The sequence below is a fragment of the Vanellus vanellus genome (assembly GCF_965231255.1).
Source record: "Vanellus vanellus genome assembly, chromosome: 4".
Lineage (NCBI taxonomy): Eukaryota > Metazoa > Chordata > Aves > Charadriiformes > Charadriidae > Vanellus > Vanellus vanellus.
In genome coordinates this window covers 14,931,973-14,948,033 of record NC_138909.1, presented here as the reverse complement: position 1 = coordinate 14,948,033, position 16,061 = coordinate 14,931,973, and positions in this window count along the sequence as shown.

Below are 16,061 nucleotides of genomic sequence, written 5' to 3'. Positions count from 1 at the left end.
TTTATTCCAGTTCTGGAGTGAAATTCTGGCCTGGGTAAAACAAGTATTTTTACTACTTAATTCTCTCGTGTCAAGACTCGGCTGTTATCACTTGAACCAAGACTATCTTTCTCCAGAGCTGTTCTGTGATGGAAGCGGGTGTTCACAGTGAAGTAGGACAGATCCAGTGATTTAGTACAAGGTTTTGATGCAGGACAGTAGCTCCTTCCAAATACAGATACTTTTTAATAAAAACAAACAGGATATGTGAAAGAAATGAAGGAGCCATTCTCATTATAGGAATCTGTAACGTAATGAGAAGGAAGAAAATCTGGTTTGTAAAGAAGCAGCAACAAAGAGAGGAAAAATCAATAAATCAAAAGGTAATGGGATTTGAACAGGCTACAGAGTCATATCTAACAACTGCCAGCAGTGGAATGTTTGAGAATAATATTGTAGCTGTTACCTGGTAAATTGTAAGAAATCTGAGAAATGAAAAGATCGAAACGTAGCAGCTCGGAGCAATGCCAGGCGCCATACTGTGTGTATCTGCCTAAACAAGGAAAATGTAGAACACTAATCTATTAAAAGCTCCCATAATGATAATATCCTAAATTAGAGCAACGATTTCTGAACTTTGGCATAAACCCTGGAGCCTAGTAGATCTCAGAATATGAGAATGGGCTTCAGCTGCAAACTGAGCATCCAGGCTTTGAACATGTGACTTTTCTGGACCACCTCCATTTCGGCTATTGGAGTAACATGCAGGAAGCAGCGAATAGATCCCCTTAGAATAACATTCACTAGTGAAGCAAAAGCAAAGTCAAAGGAGATGTATTCTGTATTTTCCTCCTCTGAGGCCTCCCACAGTAGAAGAAAACAGGGAAAAAGCATGGCTGGTGCTCAATCCAGCTGACAGAAAGTCCCCAGGGTGTGTCGTCAGATGACATATGTTTTCTTATTACCTAGGGTTTTAGCTTTTGTTTGGGTTTGATGATTTTTTTATTTGTTTGCTTTTTGCTCTGGAATGCGCAAGCAATTTTAAAACTGTTTTAAAGAAGAGGGGGGAGTACAGTTTGAATTATCTGGATTTTTCTTTTCTCTTTGCAAGGAAACCTATGGAATTTGGCATCTTAACCCAGCCTCGCCTGATGTGATCGCAAACACAGTCAAATTTTTAATAAAATGTTTTGAATCTTTCAAACATGATATTGATAACTGAAATGGAGCAAAGAGACAGTAGCATCTGGTTTTAATGAATGTGGTCTGCTTATACTTGAAAGCAAAAACATGCAGGAAAAGACTGGAAATTCTTGTTCAGAGAATCAAAGTGCAATAGTGTTTTTCAATACCTGACATCTGTATGCTTAGAATGACCTGGGTGACTTCACTCAACCAATTGTTCATATTTTTTAGATTAAAATGCCATGTTTGGATCTGAAATATATTTGGTGCTTTTTTTTTTTTTTTTTTTTAAGCCTGTTGTGTACTACTTTCCACTCCTACAATCTTAAAGCTCTTTGCTTTGGGCTCTATCGTACCTTTTCAACTTGGTGTCCTTCTTTAGTATAGTATGTATAAAACTATTTTTATGTAAAGTGTGTGTTCCCGTTACTCTATTTTAGTCTAGACAAACAGGGCAACGCTTTGTGGAGATATTATTCTCCTATATGTATTAATATCTGAAAGAACAGAATTACCTGAAACAGCCGCCTAAACTGCAGACCCACGTAAAAGCCAACTTAAGAGATACTCTGTCTTTCAGGGGAAAAAAGAGATTTTTCAGAATCAAAACAGATTCTGCGAGGGGCCTCTCTGCCCCAGTACCTTCAACTCAAGTTTATTAGCTGCATTTCAACCCAGGCCCCTCATGGACGTGCTGCACACCGTTAGAACTTGAATGCCTTCTTGCAGAGTAATAGTAATAGAATACACTAACATGGCTTTCCTGCATCTTTTCTGGGAACTCATAGAGCTTATGCGAAGTGGGTAAACTCGTTTGGAAATGCAGCCTAGATATCTGTTTAGGTTTTGTGCTTTGAGTTCTGCCCAGTCAAGATGATGATGATGATGAAGAATTTTTATTACCCAACCTCTTTCTCTGTCGCTGTCTTCACAGCCTAATCCCCTCTCTCTCTCTCTCTCGGATTCAGAGAAGCAGTCGCCGAGGTGCCTAGCACAACTAGGTAAGGCTGTGAATAAGCACAGGAAAGATGTAGTGGACGCTTTTCATAGCACAGGGGAGTTTCATGCATGATAAATGCATCTAACTGTGAAGAATACACCAGGTAGTTGCAAATGGTAGTTTAACTTCCGTTTATTCCACTTACTCCGTTTCACTTATTTCAGCATAATATCATCCTTATACTAGTATTTGAATTAAGAGTAAAGATTTGGAAAAGAATAAATGCTTTTGACCATAAGCACCTACCTATTGTCTATATTTTGAAGTTTTAACTCAGTTTTTCACATGAAAGGCAGAGGATAAGTGCCCCAATTAGTTAGCAGTATCTACATTCCTAGAGTTTTCAGCTTTTAAAGCTGTAGTAAAAGTGGCTTTCAGTTACCACTAATAGCTTCTTTGAATCCTTTTGTTATAATCTCAAAGCTGAGAAATCAATGAGGTTGGCCAGTTTGATTAAATAGTTTTCTTAAGTCAAACTATTGTAAAGTTAGCCTTTAAAAACAAATATGCTGCATTGCCTTTGACCATTTACAGTTTTTCTTTGGCTCCACCAAGCATGTGGATGTCTAATCAGGGGATTATCAAGTAGACTAAAGAAATATAACAAAGTTCTGTGCTCTAGTAAATATTTGTATAGCACAAGCCTGGAGAAAGTCCATGTTATATTTTACTGTTGATAATTTAATAACTCTATGGCACGCCTGAAATTGTACAGTAAATGTCAGGATGTGTCAAATGAGGTATCCTGTAAAATTTAATAACCTCATACTTAAGATGAGGTGCATGCATGGGTGGGTAACACTGTCATTGGAAAATGTGTTTTGCAGATAATGTTTAGGGCATTTATTTGAATGTTGCCAGGAAATAAAGTGAGCAATACCCATCCAGCATATAGTTAATAATGATGACAATGTAAGTGACAAACAGAATAACTCATGCAGAAATAGCCCAGTCTATCAAATGATCATGAGACCAACCAACGGATTTCATAGAACAGTCAAAATATCCATGATTTCCTTTTGCCACAGAAAATAGACCATAGCGTAAACAATTGATTAACTGAATCTGTGTTGCTTGTGTTTAAGGGATAGCATACAGCATGCCTTCTGCCACAGTAGTTTGTTTGCACTGAAATTAAGCAATAATGATTGAGGCACAGAGCATTTCCTGGGGATTAATGACCGGCTGAGAGGAGTTGATGGCCCAAAGAACAGCTCCTGGCCATTAACCCCAGCCAGTCATTAATCCAAAGGAAATGCCCTGCCCCAAGGTCTTTATTACTCTTAGAAAATGAAAACGAAGAAAAACAAACCCGTAAGGACCTAGGTATTTGTTCTGGGTGGCGAAGTTTCGAATCGTTTTGTGTGTGCAGATTTTGATAAAACAAAATACCTTACCAGTTATTTAGCTGCTGGGTTCTCTCTAAAGCATCTTGATATCATCTAGACCTACAGAGTTGACAAGAGGCTACCTGGAGAAACATGATCTTGTTTTCACCTTTGTTAATCTTTTTCTCAGTATGGAATGCAACTTATGTTTAATTCTAATGTGATTTAAGTAAGGTGACTGTGTACTTATAAATAAGTATCTTTAAGTAGTCTGTATCGTGTTAAGTACTTAGAATAAGTGCTGGCAGAGGCCTAGACACTGTTCTTGTTATATTTAAACCCTTCTTTTCCTAATTTTGGAAGCAATGGACCATCTATACTTTTACAAGCAAAAATAGTTGTAAATGTGAAAAGTACCCAATAAATTAATAATTTAGTAAGTATAGTATTGGACTTCTTGAAGTAAATTGCACACCAAATTCTTGAATGTTTGTTGTTTCCTCTATTTTCCTGACCTGAAGAGCACTTCAGAAAATAAAAAAAAAGATGGCTGTTCTTCAAATATGAATTTACTCCCTTGTCTACTGTGAAGCAGGATAATCTCTGCTTTACAGCCTTTAGGAAGCCTGTAAAACCTTTTCAGGAAACATACAAACTACTGATATGTATGCTACAGTGATATGTATTCATAAAGTAAATTGATCCAATGTTAACACAAAACGTGAACTTCTTTTATTCATTTACATTTCCATTGCTTTCTAGACTATGCTATTATTAAGGTTAGATTGTTCAGTTTATTCTTCATGCTTGTAACGTTAGTGGATCTGGGGAACTTGTATTAGTTGGGACTGATCAGACTTACTGGTCTACCTCTAGCCACCTCTAACATGGGGAGAGAGGCTGGGATAGAAATTGCAATGAAGCAGCTCAGTTTTGTGTCGTAGACTAAGCTATACAGGCTGGAGATCTGCTTTACAATTTTCAGTATTTTGTGGAGATATGCTATAGCACAACTGAATAATGGAAGATTTGTTTCTTGTTTTATGAAAAGGCTTATTTATGTAGTCCGTATAGTAAATAACAAATAGTTAATTTACAAATAAAAATCTCTGCATAGGTGAATGTTAAGAGTTTGGCAACAATTTAAGGAAATCAAATGGATGAAGATAAAGGTCCACAGAGAAGTTGAGGTAAGATGCCTTTTTTTTTTATTATTCCCTTGTAATTTCAGTACAATCCAAATTAACTTGTTGTAAAGATATGTTGTGCTTTCCGTATGTCATTAATTTTATACCAAAGTAATATGTATGATGCATTATTTTCAAAAGTGAATGTAAGACTATACTTAGCTATAGTTGTGAGAGGATGTCCTGAGGGACTATAGTGACAGTGGCTTACTGCCAATCAGACGGAAAACTGAAATTCTATTCTTGCATTTTCATCCATATAAGTATGTATATGTGGAACAGAAATCTTCTAATGAAGAGCTCTTCATTCTAGCAAGCAAAGTTAGAAGTCACTACAACTGATAGCTTAGCTAGAAAAATTTTGACTTCGACTAAGGTGTTATTTTGAGGAGAGAAGGTAGTTAACCTTTGGAATAGTGCACGGACAGAACAGTTGTGATACATTATCTGTCACTGAACATTTTTAAATTATACTTTTATTTCTTACATCTATCCATATATTTCTAGAAGGTATGCTTTATTTTAAACAAGATAAACTCTGGAGAGTCCTTGACCGGTGTTACTCATGAAATCAGACAGAGTGATTGCAATGGTTTGTTGTGGCCTAATAACCTGCTCCTGCCTTGTTGTGCAATACTAAGAAAATTGGTTTCTCCTTATTCCTTAGTGTCTTCATTTCTAAAATAAGATCTTACGAATACTTATATTTTATTTGGAATTTTTCAAAGGAAAACAGCCGTATAATGTAGGAGTATTTTGATAAAATAACCCTTGTTGTATATGTCATTGATACAAGAATTTAGCCCTTAGTCAAACAGTGCTAAGAAAATGTTGACTCATAAACTTCAGTGATTATAGTGCTGAAGCTGTGGAAAAAGGTTTTCACATAAATATATTTTTCAGGGTAGTAGAACCTGCAGTGACTTTACTGGTCCCAGGAATAAGTGTTTAGAATGTTTTACCTGAATATTCTTGTCATCTTCCGTTAACATGGTAAAGAACATTCAAATCACGGTTAAGATATTAGGACCTGATTCAGAACCTACTGAATTTGCCTTGTTTGGTGGGAGTCTTTCAGTTAAACTCACTGGAATTTGGATCAAGATGCTGTTTTGGAATCTGTAGTCTTGTATGCATTTTAGAGGCACTCCCAACCTAGTGGAGATTACTGCAGAATTCTTCGTTTTCCCTGCTTTATACTGACTACAAAAGGAATTATGTCTGTTTGGATACTTGACATCCCCATTTCTCCCTTTAGAACAAGAGCTATTGTAGATGTAGAAAGCTATGTAAATCAGGTTTGTAATAAATATAGTTTAAATCAGCATGTTGTGTAGTATAACGTGGAACAAAGAGTAAAATCTTTCTAGCAAAAATCTTTAAAAAAATGAAAAAGCTTACTGATTAATTTGAAGAGGAAACAACTAGCTTCACTTTGAGCTTTTCTTCCTCTCCTATTCAGGGTACTATTCATTAGGAAAAAAAGACTTTCAAGTAGTGCTAAACCCAGGAAATATATAGTGAATGATAGCTTGGCACTTGCAAATCTAAACAGGATGTGCTATGTTTCGAAAAAACCACAGATATAAGGTACAAGCAATGTCATTCCACACTAAGGACCAGATCTTAAAAGGAGCCAAAGCTCACTACTCCGTACTGCCATTCTGATTTCTGCAATGTGCAATTTTGTATATGTGGCCAGCACAGTAGACTTAAAACAGTAATATTATGTATGGGGAGAGAGAGGCCTTGGAAGGCACTAGAGCCACCGAGCATCTAGTTGTTCAGTAGAGAAGGGTGAAGGCAGAGGTGAATGTTGAATCCTGCCTTAAGGTGTTTGAGCAGTAGCTGCTTTTTTCTGTTAGAACTTTCCAGCAAAGGTCTCTCTCCCTATCCAACTTCCTAAGTCTTCACAGAATAAAGTTCAGTAGTTCAGTAGTTCTTTTGTTTTCTTCTTTATTTTTAAATCTTCCAGTGGCCATGACCACCTCCAGAACAATAAAGTGTCCATCATTAGTGCTCGCACACCATGCATGGGAAGTACAGAGTCCTTCTGCCACTTTAGAGGACTCAAACCTATCCTCTGGTATGAATTAGTATAGGCTGTACTTTGGCGCAGAGGGATAAAAGGACACCAACTCTTCTTTTGAATCTTAGCTCGAAGCAGTTCACATTTGTCGGACTTGGTGATGAAGCCTTCAGTCAAGCAGCAGGAGACCTAGGACCTTACCGGTGCTAGAATCATCTTTTTATGGACTCATTAATTTTTTTTCCCATGTAAATTATATACACTGTTCTTGAAGCGTGAGTCAAAACTCCAGTTCCTCACCTTTTCCTGTTGTGTTCTAGTCTTAGAACAGAAACCTTGAAACCTTGAGTTTTCAAGAACAGCTTCAGCACAATGTTTCATGTTGCTCTCTACACATACACATGCCTTTCTTTTCCACCCTGCAATGGTGACTTTCCTTTGCAAATGAGCAATCAGGATTTGAATCCTTTTAGGGGGAGGATGGAGCTGAAACTCTACCACCTTCATAGATGGAGGATTCTGCAAGGTCTGAATTGTTAATAAAAAGAAGTGGTAGCCTAACCCTTTGCCATATCTTAAAAAAAAAAAAAAAAAGCTGTAGTTACTACTGCATTGGTTTTGGAACCTGATCTAGAATGTCTACAACCTGCATTGTCAGACATGCTCACGGTGCTGGTGGTTAGGTGGGAACTAAGGTCTGAGCTGCTCTGCTCTGTGATAACTGATGTGTTTAAAGGCAGGCCTGAAAGCAGCAATGAAGGCACTTGGGACTCTTAAAAATGAAAACTGAGGTGCCTTTAGAGTTTGATTATATTTGGTGGTAGCTGAATAGCCTTTTCATGGATGCCTAAATTTGACCTACATTTCAATTATATTTCTGCATCTTTTTTTGCGTCTGAACGTGATTGTTCACTGAATAAAGATCAAAATCACACCTTGCACAGTTACCATATATGGCCAAAACCTACTGCTTTTGATTTTCCTTTTAACATCAAAGCACTAGAAAGAGCATCTTCACTCAGTTCACTGACGTTCTTTAACAGGGTAGTCTGTAGATGGTCTAAAGGTTTGCTTACTATATTAAAGTACAAGGCTTGCATCACATGCATACAGTCTATTTCTTTTCCTAAATCAAGAATTGCAACACATTTTGGGAAAAGGAGGGAAAATTAATTTACCAGGTAATAACTTTTGTCTCAGAATGAAAGCAGTGAGTCTGAACTGTGCCCGTCTGTACAGAACATACTGACCTTCTCAAAGGTCTTTTCCAACCTGAATGATTCTATGATTGTATGTCCCGAAACAGTTCGTCACGTTGTCTTCAAAGTAACAGAACGGATTTTAAACCCGTACCATTGCTTTCAAAATAGGTCTCATTTATGTCAGTCGTGCAGGCAAGGGAACTGTAAACCAGAGCAAAAAGAGACAAAGCTAGTGTGAAAAACTTGTGTTCTGCGTACATAAGGGAAACTGGAAGTGTAGTCTTTGGAATCAGAGATTTCACTATATGCGTAAGGGAAAGCTGAGACAGGCTGGGGAGGCAGCAACTCGCATACTGACCTTTTAGCACTCTGAGAGAAAGCAGCATTGTGTTAATTTTAGGTTAGTGAGATAAAGACCCCAAAATACAGATAGATTCTATTAAAATATGCTCCGACTGTTTATCAGGGCTCGAATAGTTGTAAAATCCTGCTAGAATTTTCTCTCAAGTAAACTTTGTCTCTCATCATCAAATAAAACGTTCACAGGGGCCAAACTCGTAGCCATAAATGTGCTCCTGTGTTCAAACATCGCTACCCTTTAGAACATCTCAAGATACTTCTGTCTAAACCCCCATTTTCAAATTGTGATAGGTGTTAGGAACACGAGGCTATCTCTTTCTATGTATATTAATTCATGTAACATAATTCTGCAAGATAGCACACATTTACTCATGGGTTAAGATTATAATTGCATTTCAAAGCAGTTCTCTTGAAACATTCTAAAACAGATTATGTTCTTAAAAACTCTGTTCTTTACTGTGCATGTTTTAGTACTACATCCCATTAAAGCTGTGTTTGAAGTTACTAGGATTTGTTAAAAATTTGATAATGCCTAAGCAGATAAGAGATTATATGCTTTATGTATATATTTGAAGGATTTGTTCCAGCTTGGATACAGTGTATTAATTGGCCACCTACAGTGAACAGCAGTGTTTAATATTTAGAACCCTTTTCCTCGTTGTTTTCCAGGCAGAAGAGCATGTAAGTATTCTTTTAACTAAATTTGCTAACTTTCTGGAACACATTTAAACAATGTGTGCTACTTGTGTCATATTACATTAACTTCACTTCTACAGACAGGTTGTATACATATGTAATAAATAGCCCCTCAGGGATCAGATCTAGATTAACTGAGAAAAACGTACTCTGCTGTATGTTAAGTAATTTACAATATCTCAGTAAACATTAGAAAAGACATGTTTGTCTCACCAGAACAGGTTAACAGTGCCTGCAGACTCAGTAATGATTGTAGAATGTTAAACTATCAAGTGGAAAGTTATAATCACTTTAAATAGTCTAATTTTTTCCCCTAAAACATCAGACTATCTGGGGTTTGATACCATGATGTCTGTAATAACACTGAATGTTTATGATACAGAATGAAAGTAGTAAAGAAAGACACCAGTTCTGCAAAGGATCTAAACAGAGTGACTTAAAACTGAGAGAGGGAGGCTTGGAGAAAAAACTTGTTTAAGTGGGTAATCTTTTATTTAAATATTATTCCTTTTAAATTAAATTGCAATACCTGCCATCAAGGATGAAACACGTCTTAAGCATGCCAGTTTTATTTACATATCACAGAATCCCCGTAGCCTCTCTGTTTCTATCAGCTCAGTTCTGCCTGGTAATTATTTAAATACAGGTATGGTAACTGTGCTATCACTGCCTTTGGTTTTTATTGCCCCAGTCCAAATGTAATTAACAAAGAATGCTCTAAGCAAAGCTGTGAAGGTTATTTCGGAAGACCTCAGGTGCTTAACATGGACATTCATTGCAACTCTAGAACTTATTTGTTCAATTTGCCAGGTACTGAGGAAAGTAATGTATATATAGTACAGCAAGAAATAAAAAGTGTCTTTTCTTCACGTTAAATCAAGGCATCTGTCGGCTGCGTAGATGTAAGATGTAAGTTTTCCCAAGCCCTAAGAAAATAGCACTCACCACATAGCGCTTGCATAAGCTTAGGATAAACCATAAAATGTAAGAAGTGTGGCGATTTCAGGATTTAGCCTAGCTGCCTTGTCTTTGATACCCAAAAGGAGATAGAAAGTAGGCTAAATTCCAAATGAGGAAGCATGTTTAGAATTCTGTCTTAATTGATCATTTAAGGACAATCATCTTAATTGTTTAATTACATTATTTAACTGTCTTGAAGTCAGGCAAGAGGCCCACCAGCATAGAGAAATAACAAACTGTAGCTGGAGAGTGGCTGGAGCAGAGGACCGTAAGCTCTGGATTCTGGAGAAGCCATTTAACACTGTTTGCTTGTCGTGAACTAGAAATAATAAATACTTCATTATAGTCAATTATTGGAGATCCTAAGACAAGAAGCACTGTATTACAAATAATCATTATTATTTCATTTTATATTAGCTTTGCAAAAAAAACAACTGAAGACTTTTGTAGATGGAGTAAAGGCAATTCAATATATATTATGTAGGAATGACTTAAAATATATATTAATTGCATATGAAAGTGTTAAAGTAACTGAAAGGCAGTTGATGCAAATATTCATAAACACCGTGGCTATCTGTAGAAGAGGTATAATTAAGTTAAAAACCAAGGTGCTACACCTACTTAGTCACTGAGTCTGATCTTACAGAGGCAGCTTGATTCATTGTACATGTACTGTTTGGGGTGAGAGAAAAAAATATTTTAAAAAAGGTGGCAAAAGTAGGAAGAAAGAAGACTGAGAGCGGGACAAATTTTAAGTTCAGAGCACGGGAGGTATAATCCTGTAAAACTGTTATCAGTTGGGGTCAGAATCCTTGAGTGCAGTTTGTTTCAGGTAGGCCTGACTCTGTATGCTGTTCTGTTTAATCTGTCTATAAAGAATAATGAAAAAAACAATCATTTGTTTTTCAGTTGAGTACCTGACATAATGACAAATATGTCAGGCTTTGAGAGAAGCTTAAAAATTGAGTTCAGTGGAATTTACCTGCCGATCATGCTTTGTACTTATCCTCTGCATATGAGTGAATTCTGTGCTCTCCTTTTTTACCTACTTCTTTCTATCCAGTGAATAATTGGAATCCAAGACACAAGTGTCACGTTGTGCCAGTAATGCAACATACAGGTTCATCTGTAATTAAATACAGTGCCTTTACTAGAAGAAAAAAAACAGAAGAAAGAGAGAGAGAGAAGTGCTTTTTGCAAAGACATTAATAGCTCAAAAAGTAATGACATTGATTTTTAAAGAGTGCTGAGTTGTATCTTATCATATCAAAAATAAGAAAGTAAATTCAAAACCTACCATGAACTCAAGAATTATGTGGACACAATCCCTGTTACTTTAAAGTGAGATATAAATCCAGAGATTTCTCATGCCATCATTTTGTAAATAATTACAGTTCTGCTGAATCTGTTGTATAAAGTTTACATGGGAGGTTCAGTGCACCCTCGCTCTTGTTTAGAACATTCGGAACCACCAGAGAGATGTTGACATATGGCTGCACTGTTTTAGTGCACGAGACATCTACTACATGGGAGCATAATAAACAGGAGCATAAAGACAGGTTTGTGCAAGCAGTTTGGATTGACCTTTTTGGCAGCTGAAATCCATCTTGAGTACATGGTGCTGATGTGGACAGACATGTAAACCTCGTCTTGTTACCACAACTACTAGTTTTACAAATATACTCCCAATGCTTAAAATGTATATCATTCTAAGTAAAGTGATTTTAAATGGGAGAGGGGATGCAGCAGCAACAATTCATAATAAGACACAGCAGAAACTGTCTCTTAAGTTTGTGGCAATACCCTTATTGATAAATAAAGAGTTAGATAAGTATGGTTTAGACCAGTAGGATTTCTTAGTATAATTTCAAGGAGATGGCTTATTTCATGTATTTTTTCCCTAGCAAAATATTTGACCAACTGGTATGGTATTTTAATTGTGGCATTTTAAAAGAGCAATCTGCTGTCTTTTCAATGAGCAGTTCTTATATCAGCCCTTTCAAAATCAGGAATATTTGTATAACTACCTTTTACTCTTGAATAACAGCCTCAGAATCTGGTCTACAGCAGTGTTCTTAGAAACAGAATGAATCCAATTGTATTGCGTTTTTTAAAACTTAACACTTTTCTGCCTTTTGAGAAGTATCTTACATATCCAAATTGAGTCTTGTTTTAACAAGCCTTAATCTACCGTTGCATACCAAGGTATGAGCTTTTTTGTATAGCTCTAGTAGCAATTGGATTCAAGAATATGAAATAATCACTCATTCATCAATTTTAAAGTTTAATCTTAACTGATGGGATGTAGGCAAATGGCACTTCACAGCTCTATATGCTCCTTATGTCCTCAGTAATTTCCTGTGAAATTAATGGAAGCACTCTGCATTTTATCTGTGGATATTGCCCATCAGTTCTTAATAGTTATGTAATAATGAAAGAATACACCTACATTTTGTGAATAGACCTACCTATAATATTGTGAATAACGTACTTTTAACAGTTTTCCTAAATTTATCAATTCTCCAGTTAGTAAAATCATGAGATCCACAAGATGAATTTTTTTTTTTTTTAATTGTTCTAATGTTAAGGGGTGGTGAAGATGCAGAGGAAGGTAGCAAAAGAGTAATTAAGCAATTAGACTTAATAGAGAAGCTGGTTAGCATGAGATACTCCTTATCTTGGATATCACAAGTTCAACATGGAATAGGTATCTGTAAAGCAGGAGTGGCTGTTACTATCTCATAATAACCACACCGCTAGCTTTGCCCTTGTGTTTTTATAAGACCTTTTCTGAAAAGAGAGGCTGCATTTTATGTGTGTGTGCTTCTGCGTGTGGGAAGATAGTGATGAGATAACAGTCCAGATTATTTGACGTTTAATATACACCTAGTCACACTTAATACAGAATTATAGAGTGAGCAATATTCTTCTTATCTTGAAATGTTGTTGCAGAGTCAGCTGATTTTCGTATTAAGTTGTAAAAAATACGCACTCTGTTAATCTCTTCTTTAAAAATACAGAACACACGAACCTTTAGTGACTGACCCAATTCATGCAACATGTGGAAATGTGCTCTCATATTTCTTCAGTACGATTTAGCAATACTATCACTTTGTCTAGAATGCGTGGCCTGAAAGTGGAAAGGTATTTAATATCACAGATTCAACCTGGAAATTTGCATATTTCAAGGGCTTTTTTTAATCAACTTAATCACAGAATGGTTGAGGTTGGAAGGGACACCTGGTGGTCACCTGGTTCAAGCCAGGGCTCAAGGAGGGGCACCTATGGCTGGTTGGGAGAGACCGTGTCCCGACAGCTTTTGAGTATCTCCGAGGAGGGAGACTCCACAGCCTCTCTTGGTAACCCGTGCCTGTGCTCCGTCACCCTCACGTAAAACCACGTTTCCTGATGTTCAGAGGGAACAGCATGTGCCCATTGTCCTGCCACTGGGCGCTCCTGTAAAGAACCTGGCTCCATCTTCTTTGCACCCTCCTGCCAGGTGTTTGTATACCTGGCTAAGACACACACTCCCACCCCTTGAGCTTCCTCATGTCTAAGCTATGCAGCCCCAGCTCTCTCAGACTTTACTGGTATGGGAGATGCTCATATTTTTTATAGCATGTATTATGTTGGTTAGTCTGCACTGCACGAAGATGTGAGTTGTAATGTTCATGGCATTTGAACAGTGAGGATGAAAGTCCCCATATTTACTTAGGAAAACTTCTGTCTCCTAGGATTTGAACGAGTGTGGTTCGCTGTTGATGGTACTCATTGGTAGAAAAGAAACCAATGGAGGATAAGTTGTTAGATACTACTCCTCCGTTTAAACATCCTGAATCTAAAGTTCTTTTGCAAAGGTGGCTATAATGGTATAGAATGGGCATCAGTGTGGTTGTTCTGGTTGGTGTATGCTGTAACCCTTGCTGTCTCAAATGTTTGTCTATTTTCTCATCAGTACTTCTGAGGACAGAGGCCTGGTACGATGTTGCTGGTAGCAGATATTGTTAAAGATTAAACAATTTTCCTCATCTCTTTGTCTGCAGAAGGGAAAAAAAAAACCATGAGAATTTCTGTATTCTGAGAATGGCAGAGCTAAACTCAGTCGAAAGCTTTGAGCTATGTTTACTCTTTCCTTCGCACGGCACTTCAGCAGAGGGGGAAAGCGAGAGGGGAAGATTGGCCTTTTCTCCCTCACCTGAACCTTTTAGGTTCCCTTCAGCTCGCCTTGAGAAAGCCTTTCTTCCCTTCCCTTACACACATTGCCTTACCCTACCCTGGGCTCATGCCAGATTCTGGAGAGCATGTACCCATGCCAGATTCTGGAGAGAGAATTTGGCCTCACAATGTTTGCATTGTGTTTGCTCATTACAAGTAAGGGTGCTTTGAGAGTAGCCAAGTTTGAATCTGTAGCTATCCTTGTCTTACACGGGCCTATGAAGTGGTTTATGTTGCTAACGTTCATACACTTTTGGACAAAACGAGTATATTTATGTGGGTTTAATTTTAAAATTATTGAAGCGGTAGCCTTGGTTCTTGTTGCTAGTGGAGTTTAATATTGCTGCCCTCGCTCGAGCAAATCTCCCAGTGAGATCAACACAAATTTTGCCTGAGGAAAAGGTTAAAACTTTGGCTTACGATGGCCAGAAGGGAGTTGTGCTTCACTCAGCTTCTTTTAGTAACTGCATCGGTTTGAAATCTCAAGTATTAGAGATCTTTTGAGCACTCCGATTTCAGGAGGGGTGCTCTATATGAGCTGTCTAAGAACGTCTTATACTTTTACTGGTGTGGAAAATACATACATGAAGATGTTAAAAGCTAGCTGTTCCCCTGGAATGACTGAAATCCTGAATTTTACACAGTTCTGCATTTTTCCACTGAGGGATTTTTATTTATTGTTATTCTGGTTAAAGCGGTACTTAATCCATCAGTAAGAATTCCATGATAAAATTCAGGCTGTGCCTTGGGTGACCTGTCAGAAACTGTATATCTTATTGCAAGGAATCTTTTGAGACTTGGGATTTGATTTTTCTCCTGCACGTATATGAGATGTCTTTGGCAAAGGTCACACAAGTTTTAACCCACAATATTAAGTCACAAATGAAATGGATTTAAGTGGTCTTGCCCTGCTCCCTTGTGAGTGCTTGCTCACATCTCAAAACCACCGTATAATTTGTCACAATTCAGCGTGATTATCTGTCTTTGCTCAGGAGGACTATAATAGCTAAAGAGTAAGTTATATTGCAGGTAAGGATATAGGATTACTGGTAGAGTTGATTGAAAGAGCTTTCAAAACTCTGGCCTAAGCCTATCTGACCCTAGCCGGTGCTTGCTTTCTTTTATTTCCTCTTTTTTTGGTTCTGTTTTCCTCTGGGCTTTTTTGGTTTGTTTTTATATTATTTTTTTCCGGTGTGCTTTTTTGTTGTACTAAAAGCTATGCTAGATTGCACCAAAAATGCCAACGCGAAACAGGATGGCAAACAAAGGTTCAGCTGACAGTGCGTAACTAGACCCAGCAATCTTGGATTCAGCTGTCCTCCCTGCTCGAAAAAGTTTTTCAGCATGTAGACAGTGAAGCATGTAAATGTTATTTTCTAAACACTGCATGTCCAAATGATCTAGACGGGATCATGGAAGAGAACATAGTTTGAAAAGCTACCCTCCCACACGCTCCCCCCACCCGCCCCATCTGGGTTCTTTGAGAAACGGGGCATGTTCTAGTTGCCAATCAAGCTGTTATGTAAAGTCTCCCGAAAGTTCAGTGCACTTTTTAAAATATGTCAGCGTTTGGTACATTTTAAAGCAGCGCTCCTTAGTATAATGAGCTGTGCGTATCTTCTTCGCGTTCATTAGTTGCATGCTAATGGCTATGTTTAAAATTCCTTCTTATCTTGTTTCCCGATTGATGGGAACTTGAACCAACCTCCAGACTTCCAGACCTTGTTCAGTTACTGTCATTTTCATTGGCAGAATAAATCCTTTGATGTGAAAAATATTATGCACTATTTTGATTCCTTGTTCGCTCCTTTATTATGTATTATCTGTCAGCATCTGTATTGTTTTCTGTGGCTATCTGATGAGGTCCTATATTGTACGAGAGCCTCTATTATTTAGCAGACTAGCAGAATTTTTTACCTT